Source organism: Stomoxys calcitrans, chromosome 2, assembly GCF_963082655.1.
Source record: "Stomoxys calcitrans chromosome 2, idStoCalc2.1, whole genome shotgun sequence".
In the NCBI taxonomy this organism is placed as follows: domain Eukaryota; kingdom Metazoa; phylum Arthropoda; class Insecta; order Diptera; family Muscidae; genus Stomoxys; species Stomoxys calcitrans.
The window spans coordinates 104,829,734-104,844,526 of NC_081553.1; the positions used below are offsets into that span (position 1 = coordinate 104,829,734).

The 14,793-nt window shown below is 40.5% G+C and overlaps 1 protein-coding gene across 2 annotated transcripts in view; it reads right to left on the minus strand.

Annotated features, from left to right (window-relative positions):
- Window positions 1-14,793, minus strand: part of LOC106094728 (methylthioribose-1-phosphate isomerase) — a 60,386-nt gene that overhangs the window by 39,258 nt on the left and 6,335 nt on the right. The window contains exon 1 of one of the 2 annotated variants that reach the window (XM_059363263.1): window positions 5,051-5,156. The exons of the other annotated variant lie outside the window; for it this stretch is intronic. The gene's annotated coding sequence lies outside the window, so the exon portion shown is untranslated. Of the gene's footprint in view, window positions 1-5,050; window positions 5,157-14,793 lie in introns of those variants that run through there. 2 annotated transcript variants of the gene reach the window in all.

The following is a 14,793-nucleotide window of genomic DNA, read 5'->3' on the forward strand; positions in this document are numbered from 1 at the left end:
ACTGATTAAGTGGTACATATAGATTAAGTAGACCAAGGGGCGCCTCCATATGCGTTGAGAGTGCGTGCACACCGGATGTTCCGGAATGTGGCGGGTTAATCGTGGTTCTATTACCGGTTACAGATAGTACCTCAGCCAGTAATGTGAGTAATGCATAATGTGAGTAATGCAACAGTGAAAAATTTTGCGGAATGATTTAGGTGTGAAGCCTTTCAAAATACAGCTGGTGCAAGAATTGAAGCCGAACGACCCACCTCAATGCAGAATTTTCGGTGAATGGGCTCTTGGAAATTTGACCCAGAGGACATTTTTTATCAAAAAATTGTGTGTGTTCCGCGGCCAAGTTAATTTTTGGCTCAATGAATACGCAAATAAGCAGAATTGTCGACTTTAGAGTGAATCAGTGATCATCCAGAAGCATTGCAAGAGCTAACAATGCATCCAGAAAAAGTCACAGTTTGGTGCGGTTTATGGGCTGGTGGCATCATTGGACCGTATTTCTTCAAAGATGAAACTAATCGTAAGGTAAATGGTAAATGGTGAGCGCTACCGTCAGATGATATCCAACGTTTTTTTTTGCCCAAAATGCAAGAGCTTGACTTGCATGACATGTGGTTTTAACAAGACGGTGCCACATGTCATACAGCACGCGTAAAAATTTACTTATTGAGAGGCGAGTTCGGTGAACATTTTATTTCACGTTCGGTACCGGTCAATTGGCCCCTAGATCGTGCGATTTAACGCCTTTAGACTATTTTTTGTGGAGCTATGTTAAAGCTCATGTCTATTCAGACAGGCCCGCTTCAATTGACGCATTGGAAGACTACATTGAACCATTTATTCGTGAGATACCGGCCGAAATGTTGAAAAGAGTATGCCAAAATTGGACTAAGCGGATGGACCATTTGTGGCGCAGTCACGGTCAACATTTGCATGAAATAATCTTTAAACTTTAATTTATATGGACCGTACTATTGACTTAAACAAAGATTTAATGAATTTTTCTGAATTTCATGTGTTTGCAGTGTAGGAAGGCGATTAACGCCTTCTCTAAGGATGGCACAATCCGCATCGTTAGGGTGCCGGGCCATAACGGAGTAAGGGAGAATGAAATTCGGACGATTTGGCAGTGAAGGCCAAAGAACTGCCGTCGATAGACTTGGATAACCCGAAGCCTCTCGGGTCGACGCAATCTGATTTAAAGGCGTGGGCATTGAACACTGTGGTGTAGCGAAACATTCGGTAGGACGGCGAAAATCCTATGGGGTGATCCGGATCGTAAGACAACGAGGCTATTACTGAAAGGAAGTAAGAAGGAGGTCAGTATAGCTTTTGGTGTCTGAACGGGACTCATAGGACTTCGAGCTCACTTATGCAAAATAGGTGCGGCAAGTGGTAGCATTTGTAGGGCATGTGGGGAAGATGATGAGACGTTGTTGCATTTCCTATATCATTGTCTGGCTTCGCGGCTAACAGCCACCGGTACTTAGGTGAGGTCACAATACAAAACATGAACCAACACATGGGAATGGTATGGAAAACAATTAAGGATTTTGTAAGTAGCACGGAATTCCTTACTTAAAAATTTTCTTCTTTGAGGTTACTTTTTTGGTATTTAGAGCGCATAACAAGTCGATTACTGGCTTAGGAGTGTGTCCATAATGGCATGGAGCGGATTAATATTCGCACCCTCTTTTCAACCTAACCTATGTGTTTCTTTTTTAATTTTCCTATTGCTCTTTAAAGATCGTCCTTTGTAACGCAAGAATTATATTCGAAAAATCGATATACATTTATACAGCTATATCATATTATGTTTCGATCTAGACTATATCGGACAAGGGGTTTGAAGTGTAAAAACGTATCATAGTTTCAAATTTCGTTGATATCGGGTATTAAGCAAATTTTGGGCCCATTCTTTCTACTTTTAACCGCAAAAAGCTTTATTCGGCAATTGAAAATTTTGCCCATGAACATTCCATTAAGGAACCGGGGCAAACTTCTCACACATCAATGAGTGCAGTCCGATTCAAGTTTAAGCTCAATGATAAGGGGCCTTCTTTTTATAGCAGAGTTCGAACGACGAGTCACAGTGCGACACCTCTTTGGAGAGAAGATTTACATTTACATAGTACCGCACAAATGTTGCCAGCATTGGGAGGGGAAAACCATCGCTGAAAATTTTTTCTGATGATCTCGTCAGGATTCGAAACCAGGCGTTTAGCGCCATAGGCAGACATGTTAACCTCTGTGCTACGATGGCTTTTATACGGCAGTTATATAAAAACGTCCGGTCTGTACCACATTCAGAAAGTATCTTGAGGACTCTAACACAAATCTCAGGTCTAAATCTCAGCCAAATAGGATAACAAATGCGCCCATTATGGACCCAAGACCATATATTGGGAGATCCGTCTATGTGGCAGCTATATCCAAATATGGTCTGATCTGGATCATATTCGGTCGGGATGTCACAAGGCATTATACGATTCATTTTTCCAAAATTTATAGGAATCGGATAATAAATGCGATTTTTATGTGCAAACAAAAATTCTGTTAAATCAGTTCACCCATCTTTGATATGTGGTATTTTTGATGTCAAAATATATTCAAAATGTCCAAAAAATTTGAAAAAAAAATTTCATCCGATCGTCTTAAAATTTGGTACAGGTATGTTTTTCGGCCTAGAGACAAAGCCTATTGAAATTCGAAAAAATCGGTTCAGATTTGGATATAGCTCCCATATATATGTTCGTCCGATTTGCAGTAATAATGCAATAAAATGGTCATTTGTTAACCGATTCTCTTGAAATTTGGCAGGAAGGATTTTCTTATAACTCTCGACATTACCGGTGAATTTCATAGAAATCGGTTCAGATTTATATATAGCTCTCATATATATATATCGCCCGATTTTCACTCCTAGAGCCACTGCAAACGCATTTTTTGACCAATCTTGCCAAAATTTCGTACAACGCTTTCCTCGACGATTTCCACAATTTCTAAAAAGCTTTGTCGAAATCGGTTCAGGTTAAGATATAGCCATCATAAATATGTTCGTCCGATTTGCAGTAATATTGCAATAAAATGGTCATTTGTTAACCGATTCTTTCAAAATTTGGCAGGAAGTATTTTCTCTTGAGTCTCGACATAAATGATGAATTTCATGAAAGTCGGTTCAGATTTATATATAGCTCTCATATACATATATAGCCCGATTTTCGCTCCTAAAGCCACTGCAAACGCATTTTTTTGACCAATCTTGCCCAAAATTTTGTACAACGCTTTCCTCGACGATTTCTACAATTTCTAAAAAGCTTGGTCGAAATCGGTTCAGATTTAGATATAGCCATCGTAAATATGTTCGTCCGATTTTGAGAAATATTGCAATAAAGTGCTTATTTTTTAACCGATTCTTTCGAAATTTGGCAGGAGGGATTTTGTTATGACTCTCGACATTACTGGTGAATTTCATACAAATCGACTCAGATATAAATATAGCTGTCATATATGTATATCGCCCGATTTCCACTCCAAGAGCCACTACAAGTGAATTTTTTGGTGAATCTTGCCTAAATTTTGCACAATGCTTTCCCCGACGACGACGAGACTGAGAAGTTTGCTCGAAATCGCTTCAGATTTAAATATAGCTCCCATATATATGTTCGCCAGATTTTGGGTGATTTGCAATAATGTCGTTATTTGTGAACCGTAGTTATTACAGTCTAAACATATTTGCTCAAAATTTGATACGGATTGTTTAATAACCCATCCGAAAACATCCACCGAACACCATCAGTATTGGTTCAGAATTGGATATAGCTCCCACATTGTACTTATATGGTGGGTGTAGGGTATTATACAGTCGGCACCGCTGGACTTTTGCCCTTTCATACTGGTTTTTTGCTTGGTTTGGCAGACATTTGATACGTAAAGTACAGCAAGGTCCTCCAACTATATTGATTTTCCGTAAGCTTTTAGCGGAATCCATGGTGGCAGATTCCCAATGGTGGATTCTTGTTCTTCGACTTGATAGTGGGCACGCAATGCACCAGAATGATAACTATGATGCCCAAAAAGTAATTGCGGATTTCTCATATAGTCGGCGTTGACAAATTTTTTAACAGCTTGTGACTCTGTAATTGCATTCTTTCTTCTGTCAGTTATCAGCTGTAACTTTTAGCTTGCTTTAGAAAAAAAGTGTAAAAAAGTATATTTGATTAAAGTTCATTCTAAGTTTTATTAAAAATGCATTTACTTTCTTTTAAAAAATCCGCAATTACTTTTTGGGCAACCCAATATTTTCTACTTATACTCCAATAAATCGAAATCCAAACAACTACATGTATTACTTGTTCTCTCACTGGCGTTTGCTATTAGAAGAAGCCAAAAATGTGTAGCGCCAAACGATTTGTAAATAAAAACGCCAAAATGTTGCAAAATGTAAAGTACAAAAAAAAAAACAATTACAAGAAAAACACACGAATATCTCGTGCCAAAAAACACTAAATATTGTAATACTGCAAAAAAAAAAAAGAAAATCAACCAAAAACACTTTCAAACAAATGCTTCCTGCCATTAATGACTATCGTGACTTAATATTTTCGCACTCTAACCGAATGACTGGCCAAACTATCAGACATCCCATGAGACAGCCAATTATTTGAATGGACCAACGACGTTACGCCAGCCGGATGAACGAGCAAGCAGACACTTAACGAAGACTCATTGATTTTTTATTGATAATTAAGAGCATTTTCACGGCAAGTACAATCCTACGGTTCGTTATATGAATAGAACACAACACTTTCGCAAAAACACTACCCAAAATACCATGCGAAAAATAAAACGCCAACGGGATCAATGGTCAATAATCTTTCAGAGAAGAAAATTTTAAAAATTTTCTGCAACAATTCAAGCATTGATCGCCATTGGCAATGACGAAGGCGTTAAAATTCACATAATTTTAGAAAATTTCTTGTCAATATTTTTTGGCAAAAAAAAAAAACACACACACAAATCAAATCGAATTGGATAAATTTAATCGTACCGATTCGATATAATTCGAACACAAATTTGAATGAAATGTGGAGACAAAATCCGCGCGACTTCCACCGTTAAACGTCTTAAATACAACTAAAACATTGTTCTCTTGACTTGTGTCATCTTAAAACATCTCGCAGGGCATCGCCACTGCCACTGGCTAGTCTTACCAGCTAGCAATCGCAGCAGCTCTGTCAGTCACACATCTGTATTCGCAGGGAGCGTAACTCTTGCCATAGCCAACAGCAGCATCATCATCATCATCACCATCACCATCGCTGTAGTCGTTGTCGTCGTCTCTTCTATGTTTTCAGTTTCGATATTCGTTGAGAGCTCAATTTGTATTTGAATTCTTTCTAATAAAAATTAGCATCTATTCATCATTCTTGGTCAGGATGCTTGCTTCTTTTATTTCTTACGATAGCTGCCTTTTCATTAGGGTTGTCAAAAGGCAAGACAAAGCGGTTTAGTAGCTGTTTATGCACTTAAAAATTGTTTTTAGTCTAGTGGACTCAGGCTTCCTAACAGAAATTGTTGGTGACATTGCAATCACCCATGAGGGGCAAAAATTTGGCATAAAGAATCTGCACCAAGTCGCAAACAATAACTCGAACTGGTTAGCTGGAAAGACAACTGCGCCGCAATCGTTGCAATATTTAAATGGTGGCGCGGTAAAAAGACACCAAACGCGCTTAAAAGGGGTTTGGAATGTCTGGCGGGAGTATTCCTTGCAAGGAAAACACTTATTGCCTGTTAGGTTAGGTTTATGTGATCTAAGATAAGTCTGCCATCAGACTCACTTAGACGCTTTCGTTCATTGTGATGCCACAGGAGCAAGAGAAGGTAGTTTTACAGTTGAACCATCCTCCAGATTCTTCGTAAAATATATGGCCCTGCTTTGGAGAATGGAGAAAATTGACGTCGAATGAACCACGAGCTGTATGCGCTGTATGACGACGATAGCAAAGTAAGGTTAGGTTAGGTTTAAGTGGCAGTCTGCCATCAGACTCACTTAGACGTTTTCGTACATTGTGATACCACAGGAACAGAAGAAGGAAGATGCCTTCTAGTTCCTATCAGTGAATCTTCCAGATCGCTTTAAAAAGCCCAACAACTGCCGAAGGTTCACATCCGCTAATTCAGACACGTTCTCAAAGAGATGATATCCACAAGTGAAACTCCCTCTGCTTGTTATTGGCGGGACACACATACACAGCAGATGTTCTATAGTCTTTTCTTAGGCTGAAAAGAGGGTGCATATATTATCCGCCCCATGGATATACACCTAAGCCAGTAATCAGCTTGATGTGCGCTCTAAAAACTATAAGGTAACCTCTAGAAAGAAAATTTTAAGTTAGGAATTTCGTGCTACTTACAAAATCCTTAATTGTTTTCAATACCACTCCCCTAAGTTGGATCATGTCTGATATTGTGTCTCCACCTAAGTGCCGGTATCTGTTAGACGCGAAAACCGGGCAATGACAAAGGAAATGCACCAACGTCTCATCATCTTCCCCGCATGCCCTACACATGCTATCACTTGCCGCACCGATTTTACATAAGTGAGCTCGTAGTCCTATCGGTCCCGTTATGATACCAATAGCTATACTGACATCCTTCTTGCTTCCTTTCAGTAATAGCCTCGTCTTCTCACGATCTGGATCCCCCCATAGGATTTTTGCCTTCCTATCGACCGTTTCCACAATGTTGCATTCGCACTCGTCGCCCACTTCCTTAACTCGGACTGCGTCGACCCGAAAGGCTTCGGGTTAACCAAGTTTATTGACGGCAGTCCTCTGGCCTTCAGAGGACCGTCTTAATCGACGTACTCACAGCTTCTGCAGAAGTCGATACCCGCTACCTTCAGTCTGTCAGCATGTTTACCGATAATGACAGAGACATCTGTTCTAGCCAGCGGTAAACCTCTTCAAGTCTAGATTACTTTACTTACTTACATCAATTGGCTATAACAAAACATTTGTTCCACTAGCCGAACGTAGAATAGCGTTCCAAGCGCCTCGATCTTCTGTGCTCATTTTATAATCTCTGACACCAAGTTTCGAGGTGTCTCCCAAAACTTGATATTCCAGTGTGCTTTTAGTCGCCCTGGTTTGCGTGTACCACCGTGTTTGCCTTCAAAAGACTTATTTGCTGGAGCTTCTTCATCCATTCTGACAACATGTCCTAGCCAGCAAAGCCGTTGTATTGGGTTGATTAAAGTAACTCTAAGTTTTATTAAAAATGCATTTACTTTCTTTTAAAAAATCCGCAATTACTTTTTGGGCAACCCAATATTTTGATACGTGCGACTATGCTATCGTCGTCATACAGCTCGTGGTTCATACGACGTCTATATTCTCTATTAACGCAAACTGGTCCATATATTTTACGAAGAATCTTTCCCTCAAACACTCCAAGTACTGACTCGTCTGCTTACCCATGCCTCAGAACCATATAACAACACGGGTAGTATCAGTGTCTTGCATAGTGTAATCTGCGTCTGTTGAGATGTGGTCTTGTTTCTAAACTGCTTACTTAATCCAAAGTAGCATCTATTTGCCAGTATTATTCTTCGCTTTATATCAAAAATGGTGTCATTTGTTTCAGTTTCGGAGGTGCCGAGTTAGATAAAGTTGCTGACTATCTCAAAGTTGTGGTTTCCAACTTTTTTCATTTTATTTATCTGCATGGTTGTACAAGGCGTTTTGGGAGTTGAGACCATCCATTTTGTCTTATCTTCATTTACTGCCAGACCCATTTTCACTGACTCTCTTTCGATTCTTTCAAAGGCTGCAGTTACTACTTAAGATGACCGACCTATGATATCAAAGCGTCGGCATAGGCGTGTAACATGAGTAGTGTGCCATACCTATTCACATCTGCATCTCGTATAATCTTCTTCAGAAGGATATTAAAGAGATCACACGATAAGCAGTCTCTTTGTCTGAAACCTCGTTGGGCATTAAATGGTTCGGAGAGAGTCTTTCCTATTCTTACTGAGGAATGCAAGTGTCATCCTGCAGAGTCTTATTATTTTGCAGGGATACCAAACTCAGAAATGGCTTGAAATACCTTTGAACGTAAAGGAGTATCTAAGGCGGCTTTGTAGTCAACAAGGAGATGGTAGATGTTGGTTTGTCCTTCCCGGGTCTTTTCCAGGATTTGGCGCAGTGTGAATATCTGGTCTATGATGGATTTACCAGGTCTAAAGCCGCATTGATAGGGCCCAATTATCTCATTGACTTTAGGTATTAATTTTCTCACAGTACGCTCAAGAATATCTTGTATGCGATGAGGAGGAGACTTATACCGCTGTAGTTGGCACATTCCATCTTGACTCCTTTCTTGTGTACGGGACATAGTATGCTGGAGTTCCAATCATTGGGTATGCGTTCTTCTAGCCAGATTGCGCAGACAAGCTGATGAATACGCCTTATCACCGCGTCGCCTCCGGTCTTAAATAGTTCAGCAGGTAACCCGTCGGCTTTTGCTGCCTTGTTGTTCTTCAGTCGGGTCACTGCTACTTGGACCTCATTCTGACTAGGAGGTAAACATTCTATACCATCATCAGGGATTTGTTCTGCGGTAGGGATTTGTTCTGCTTGCTCGCTCACGAAGCACTTCCAAGCAAATGATCGCCTGTTTTTTTCGGAAAAACTAGACATTTCGCAATCATACCACTTGAACAACGCAGAACTGTCTATTCTGAGTGGTATACAACCATTTGTTTGCTAGTTGTCTTCCAAGAAATCAGGAAAACCAACCGCCAAAGACCACCACGTCAATGCGAGCTCTCACACATCGGCTCAAACAACTGCATTTTTGCAGCAATCAAAACATCGATTGTCCTGACTTGGCACCGAATGACTTCTTTTTATTCCCTACGAAGAATAAAATGAGAGATCAACGTTTTTCGACACCTAAAGAAGCGGTTGATGCGTTCAGAATGCATGTTTTGGAGATACCTCAATCAGAGTGGCAAAAGTGCTTTGACAATTGGTTCAAACGCATGCAAAAGTGTATAGATCTTAATGGGGAATATTTTGAAAAACAATAAAGCGATCTTCGATGATTAATATATGTTTTTGTGTTCTCTAATCCCGAAATATATAGGCAACCCTCGTATAAGATATGAGCTTGGCATTCTCTGTATGTCAACCATGCGCACTTATTTTTAAGGTGTCTTGCCGCTGTTTTCTGATAGGGTAGACACATTTTTTGTTATTATCCCATACAGTTGTACAGTTGTAGCCATATTGCATGCGGTGGTGGCGATCCTCGTCAAGCTCCTTAAGGCGAGCAAGCTCATTCCGGTCCATAAGACCGATCGCCGCGGGGACGTAATAGCCAATGTTATTTGAAGGCGCCAATAACTCGGCTTGTAATATCGAGCATCATAGGCACTCAGTATTAAGGCAGCAGCCTGTGCCGCCCGGCCTCTCACTAAAGCTTTCCACTATCCGCAACTTGTGGACGCACCCGGTAGGTCCCAGTTAAGCTTCTGGTGATAATGATCCCATACGGTGATTGTAAGTTTTTGTTGTTGTAGCAGTTTTTGTACACTGAGTAAGAAAGAATCTCAACCTTGTGTATTCACCACCAGAGACAATTTTTCAATGTAACGCTTACCCTTCCTCAAAGTTTCATCGCGACCGACATCACTGACTCGAGCGATAATAATCATAATGACGTTTCTTAAAGATAATAGTGAACGATGGCGTTCTCTACTCTACTCAAAACAAGAGATAAGTCGACTGACTAGTTGATGTGTTTGTTTTGTCAGTTCCTTTTAAAGGCAAACACAAAAATCTCTTAGAAACATTCCAAGAGTTTAGCTCACAATCACATCAGACTGACGGTTGGTCTGACATCCCAGACAGACATTTATACAAACAAATCGCGCCATTAATCTGTTTTAATGTCAACATTTATAAATGAAAAATATTGTTGTTCTATATTTTATTGATATTGCAGCAGCAGAAGCAGCAACAGCTAAACCCAATGTTTGCACTCAAATATTGTCCACTGGGCTGGTGGGATCGTGCTGGTAGGTAGTACATACGAGTAAATGCTCGCTGGTAATGCAGCAGTGTGCTTCCCGGTACTCACTCACTATTGCCTGTGCCAATGGGCGATGAGCGATGATGGGGCAATAAGTAAAATGTACTATAAAGCCAAGTAAGATCTTATCTTTGAACGAAAAACAAAAGAACACATAGTATGGACGAGTGTAAATAATAAATAAGAGGGCTCCTCTTTGGTAGACACGATTTTCTAAAATACTTAATGGCAATTAAAGATTTTGTGCTTAGGCCACAAGTGCCACAGATTAATAACCATTTCAAATGGGTTTTTGGTTGGGAATGGTTGAAAAAAAAAAAACAACTAAAGTGTCAACAATATGTTGAAATAGTTCAATATTTATGAATGTGATTACAAAATAAATACAACATGCATTAGCGAAGGAAGCAGGCTTCCTAGAGACATCTCAATCACTTATATTAGCAGCGTTGTAGCTATTCTTGGGTAGTAATTATATAGAGAACCTTTGCAATTCTTTTTTAAGCAAAACAAATAGGCTACATACATGACGGAACTATTGAATAATGGGGGTTATATCGTGTAACCTTGAGCGATACGAGCATAGTTTGCTACACAATCCGGAATTTTAATTTGGGCAGAGTAGCTCTGGTCTGTACAGGTTGATCTTTTTATTATCTCCAATAGGTGGTTGGCCTTCACCAAGAACTACATTCGACTGATATTAAGTTGCATTGGATGCAGTATCCTGATATATATCCAGCAAGCGCGTTCTGCATGAAGAGATTGTGAGTGGATCTCTGATGTGTCTCCATTGTTGCCACTTAAGAAAATTATTTCTTACCAAATTTAATTGAAAATCCTACCAAACCCAACCAAAACCTATCAAATTTTTTTTACTTAACTTTAATTGGCTATGACAGAACATTTGTTCCATTAGAAGAACGTAGAATAGCGTTCCAAGCGCCTCGATCTTCTGCTCTCATTCTAAAATCTCTGACACCAAGTTTCGAGGTGTCTCCCACCACTTGATTTTTCCAACGGGCTTTAGTCTTCCCGGTTTGCGTTTAGGTGCTGACTTGTCTTTCTCGGGTCTTTTCCAGGATTTGACGCAGTGTGAATATCTGGTCTATGGTGAATTTATCAGGTCTAAAGCCGCATTGGTAGGCCCCAATTATCCCATTGGCTTTTGGTTTTAATCTTTCATACAGTAAGCTCCAGAGTATCTTGTATGCGATGGAGAGGAGACTTATTCCACTGTAGTTGACACATTCCTTGTTGTCTCTTTTCTTGTGTACGGGACATAGTATGCTGAGGTTCCAATCATCGGGCAGATAAGCTGATGCATACGCCTTATCAGAGTGTCGCCTCCGATCTTAAATAGTTCAACGGGTAACCCGTCGGCTCCTGCTGCCTTGTTCTTTAGTCGGGTCACTGCTACTTGGACCTCATTCTGTCTAGGAAGTAAACATTCTATACCATAAGCATCGATTGGTTCTGCGGTATCCTCTTCGCCGCCAACGTTGGACACCAGCATTTTGGTATAATGTTCTTTCCATATACTCAGCATGCTATATGTGTCAGTTACCAGATTTCCTTCTTTGTCTCTGCAGGAGGATGTGCCTGCACCAAAGCCATTGGTTTGATGTTTAATGAATGCCTTCCTTCTATCACAATGTGATCAATTTGGTTCCTCGTGTTTTGATCGGGTGACAGCCATATGGCTTTGTCAATATTTTATGTTGAAATCTGGTGCTACTAACTACCATATGTTTTACCGCTGCGAAATCTATCAACCTCAACCCATTACTTTACGTTATCTCGTGGAGGCTAAACTTTCCGACTGTTGGACCAAAGATGTCTTCTTACCTATCTTCGCATTAAAATCTCTCAGAATGATTTTAATATTATGGGCGGGGCAGCGGTCATATCCTCTCTCTAGACGCTCGTGGAAAATATCCTTGGTCTGCTCGACCTTGTCTTCCGACGGAGCATGGGCACAAATAAGGCTGATGTTGAAGAATTTGGCTTTTATGCAAAATGTGGCGAGCCTCTCATCCACCGGAGTAAAGCTGGAGTCAAAATGTTTCAGTCTCCGACTAACCACAAATCCACAGCCAAAATAATGCCTTGTGTTATAGCAGCTATAGTATAATTCGTCACCATTTGGTGTTGTAGTGACGCCATTCCCAGTCCATCGCACTTCCTGTAAGGCGGTAATATCTGCCTTGTACTTCTCGCCTCTAGCTGCCCCTAACCTGGGAACAGACTCTGATGTTGGTCATTGGTTATTTTAACGCGCCAATAACTTACCTTGTCATCTCTAGTATCATTGGCACTCGCCGACTTCCCGCGGCCGTATTTGCAGTTACTCCGCAAAAAAACAGAGCTTTCCACCATCCGCAACCTGGGGACGCGCCCGGTAGCTTTCAGCTAAGCTTCTCGTGGTAACGATGAACACCACACAAGTCAGGTATCAAAGTTCCAGCCTGTGTGGTGCTCAAAGTTATCGCGTGTCGGCCAAATGTTCTACTAGCCAAAAAAGCAGTACATGTTTCTATACACACCATTCCATTTCATTTGCAACACATCAAATTAGAGATCGTCGTTTGTTGAAATCATTCTATTGTCTAAAGTTAAAAGATGGCCTATATCTTGATATAGCACCATTTATACTGATATTGAGTTCATAAAAGTCGTATATATTTCTGCCCTGATTTCAATGAACAACTGTGCCGAGTTTGGATAAGCCCATCTCCCGATTTAAGGGTTTGTTCCAAGAAATACGCTTTTAATACCCATTTTCACCATTACCATAAGTTACATACACCCCTCAATGCCTGAGTATGTACCAGATCTGAACATATTTGTATGCAGCAGCCATATAGCCCTATTTTCCGATTGAAGGCATTGAACAGGTGAATTCATGAAATTTGGAAGAGATCCCTGAACACTCGTACCAGTTACAGCCAATACCAGAACTTATGCCTTTTTTAAAAAATTTAAAGCAGTCAGATAGATGCCATGTATCAGTATTTGGCTCTCAAAATCCATGGTTTTATTCTACACTCTTAACGAAAACACACAAAAAACTACTTTTGTAAAACAACAATTTTTGTCGAAAAAAAGCGACGAAATTTTTTAACTTTCCGGCAACAGTTTTTTTTTGAATATTATTCTCTTGAATGCCAAGAGAAAAAAGTTGGAAATTCGGGTGATTCTCCTTGTTGCAGCTCCGTTTAGATCTTGGTCTCCTCATATATATGGCCGATGTTTGTCATCTGTAGACAGCCCGTTATGGGTGCGTTTTGACGATTGACGATTCTGTGGATTTTTCCATTGCGTAATGTTGTTGGAACCACATGTCTGTATGTGGAGGTGGCGATCCTCATCTAGCTCGTATAGGTGGGCAAGCTCGTTCCAGTTCAGAGGACTGATCGCCGCGGGAACATTCCCTCCTTGTCATATCGAGCATCATAAGCACTCAGTATTTATGCAGTATACCGCTGATTGTCCGCGACTGCAATTGCAGCTACTCCGTATGGAGCATTCCACTATCCGCAACCTGTGGACGCACCCGCTAGCTCGCAGCTAAGTTTCTCGTAATAACAATGAACACCACACAGATTGTAGTTAAAAATTCCAGTCTGTGTGGTGTTCATAGTTATCCCGTGCTGGGGAAACCTATTGCTGCTAACCCCTCTTGTTGTTTTTGTTGCAGCAGTGAGTTATATACTGAGGCGGCAGGCATTGCCGATGAAGCACTCCATCGGGTCAATTCGGTACGCACAACCAGCTGTCATGGGTCCACGTTGGCGCTGCATAATTCAATTCTAGTTGGCCAATCTGTTCAATGTCTCTTTGCCCACACTCCAAATGCTGCCTGTCATAGATTTGAAAATTTTTTTCTTGCTTTAACACAGACTGCAGTGGCAAGGGCTGACAATGTGAAGAGGCTGTCAAGGTCCACCAATTGGATTTTCGGTTGATTTGCTGTCGAAATTCTGTGTCCATCTCATGGCCGCGGAGTCGAGCAATTTTGCCGGAGTAGAAGTCTAGAAAATCATTTCGACTCCGGACAAAATATTGAAAAATATTTCAACAAAATTCTCAAAATTTTGTAGATTAAAAAAACAATTAAAAGCGTGCTAAGTTCGGCCGCGCCGAATCTTATATAGCCTCCACTATAGATTGCATTTTTCGAGTTCTTTTCCCGATATCTCTTTTTGGGCAAACAAAGGACAAAAGAAAAGAATTGCTATAATATTGGAGCTATATCAATTTTAGCCAATTCGAGTAACAATTGCGCCCTTTAGGGGCTCAAGAAATAAAATAGAGAGATCGTTTTATATGGGAGCTGTATAAGGCTATACACCGATTCGGACCATATTTGACATGTATGTTGAAGGTCATTGGAGAAGCCGTTGTACACAATTTCAGCCAAATCGGATAATAATTACGCCCTCTGGTGGCTCAAGAAGTCATGATCCCAGATCGGTTTATATGGCAGCTATATCAGGTTATGAACCGATTTACACCATTCTTAGCGCATTTGTTAACAAAACACGTCGTGCAAAATTTCAGCCAAATCGGATAGGAATTGCGCACTCTAGACGCTTAAGAAGTCAAGACCCCATATATATATTTCTCACCATCAGAATGTAAACCGATTTGAACCATACTCAGCACAGTTGTTGGAAGTCAATAAAA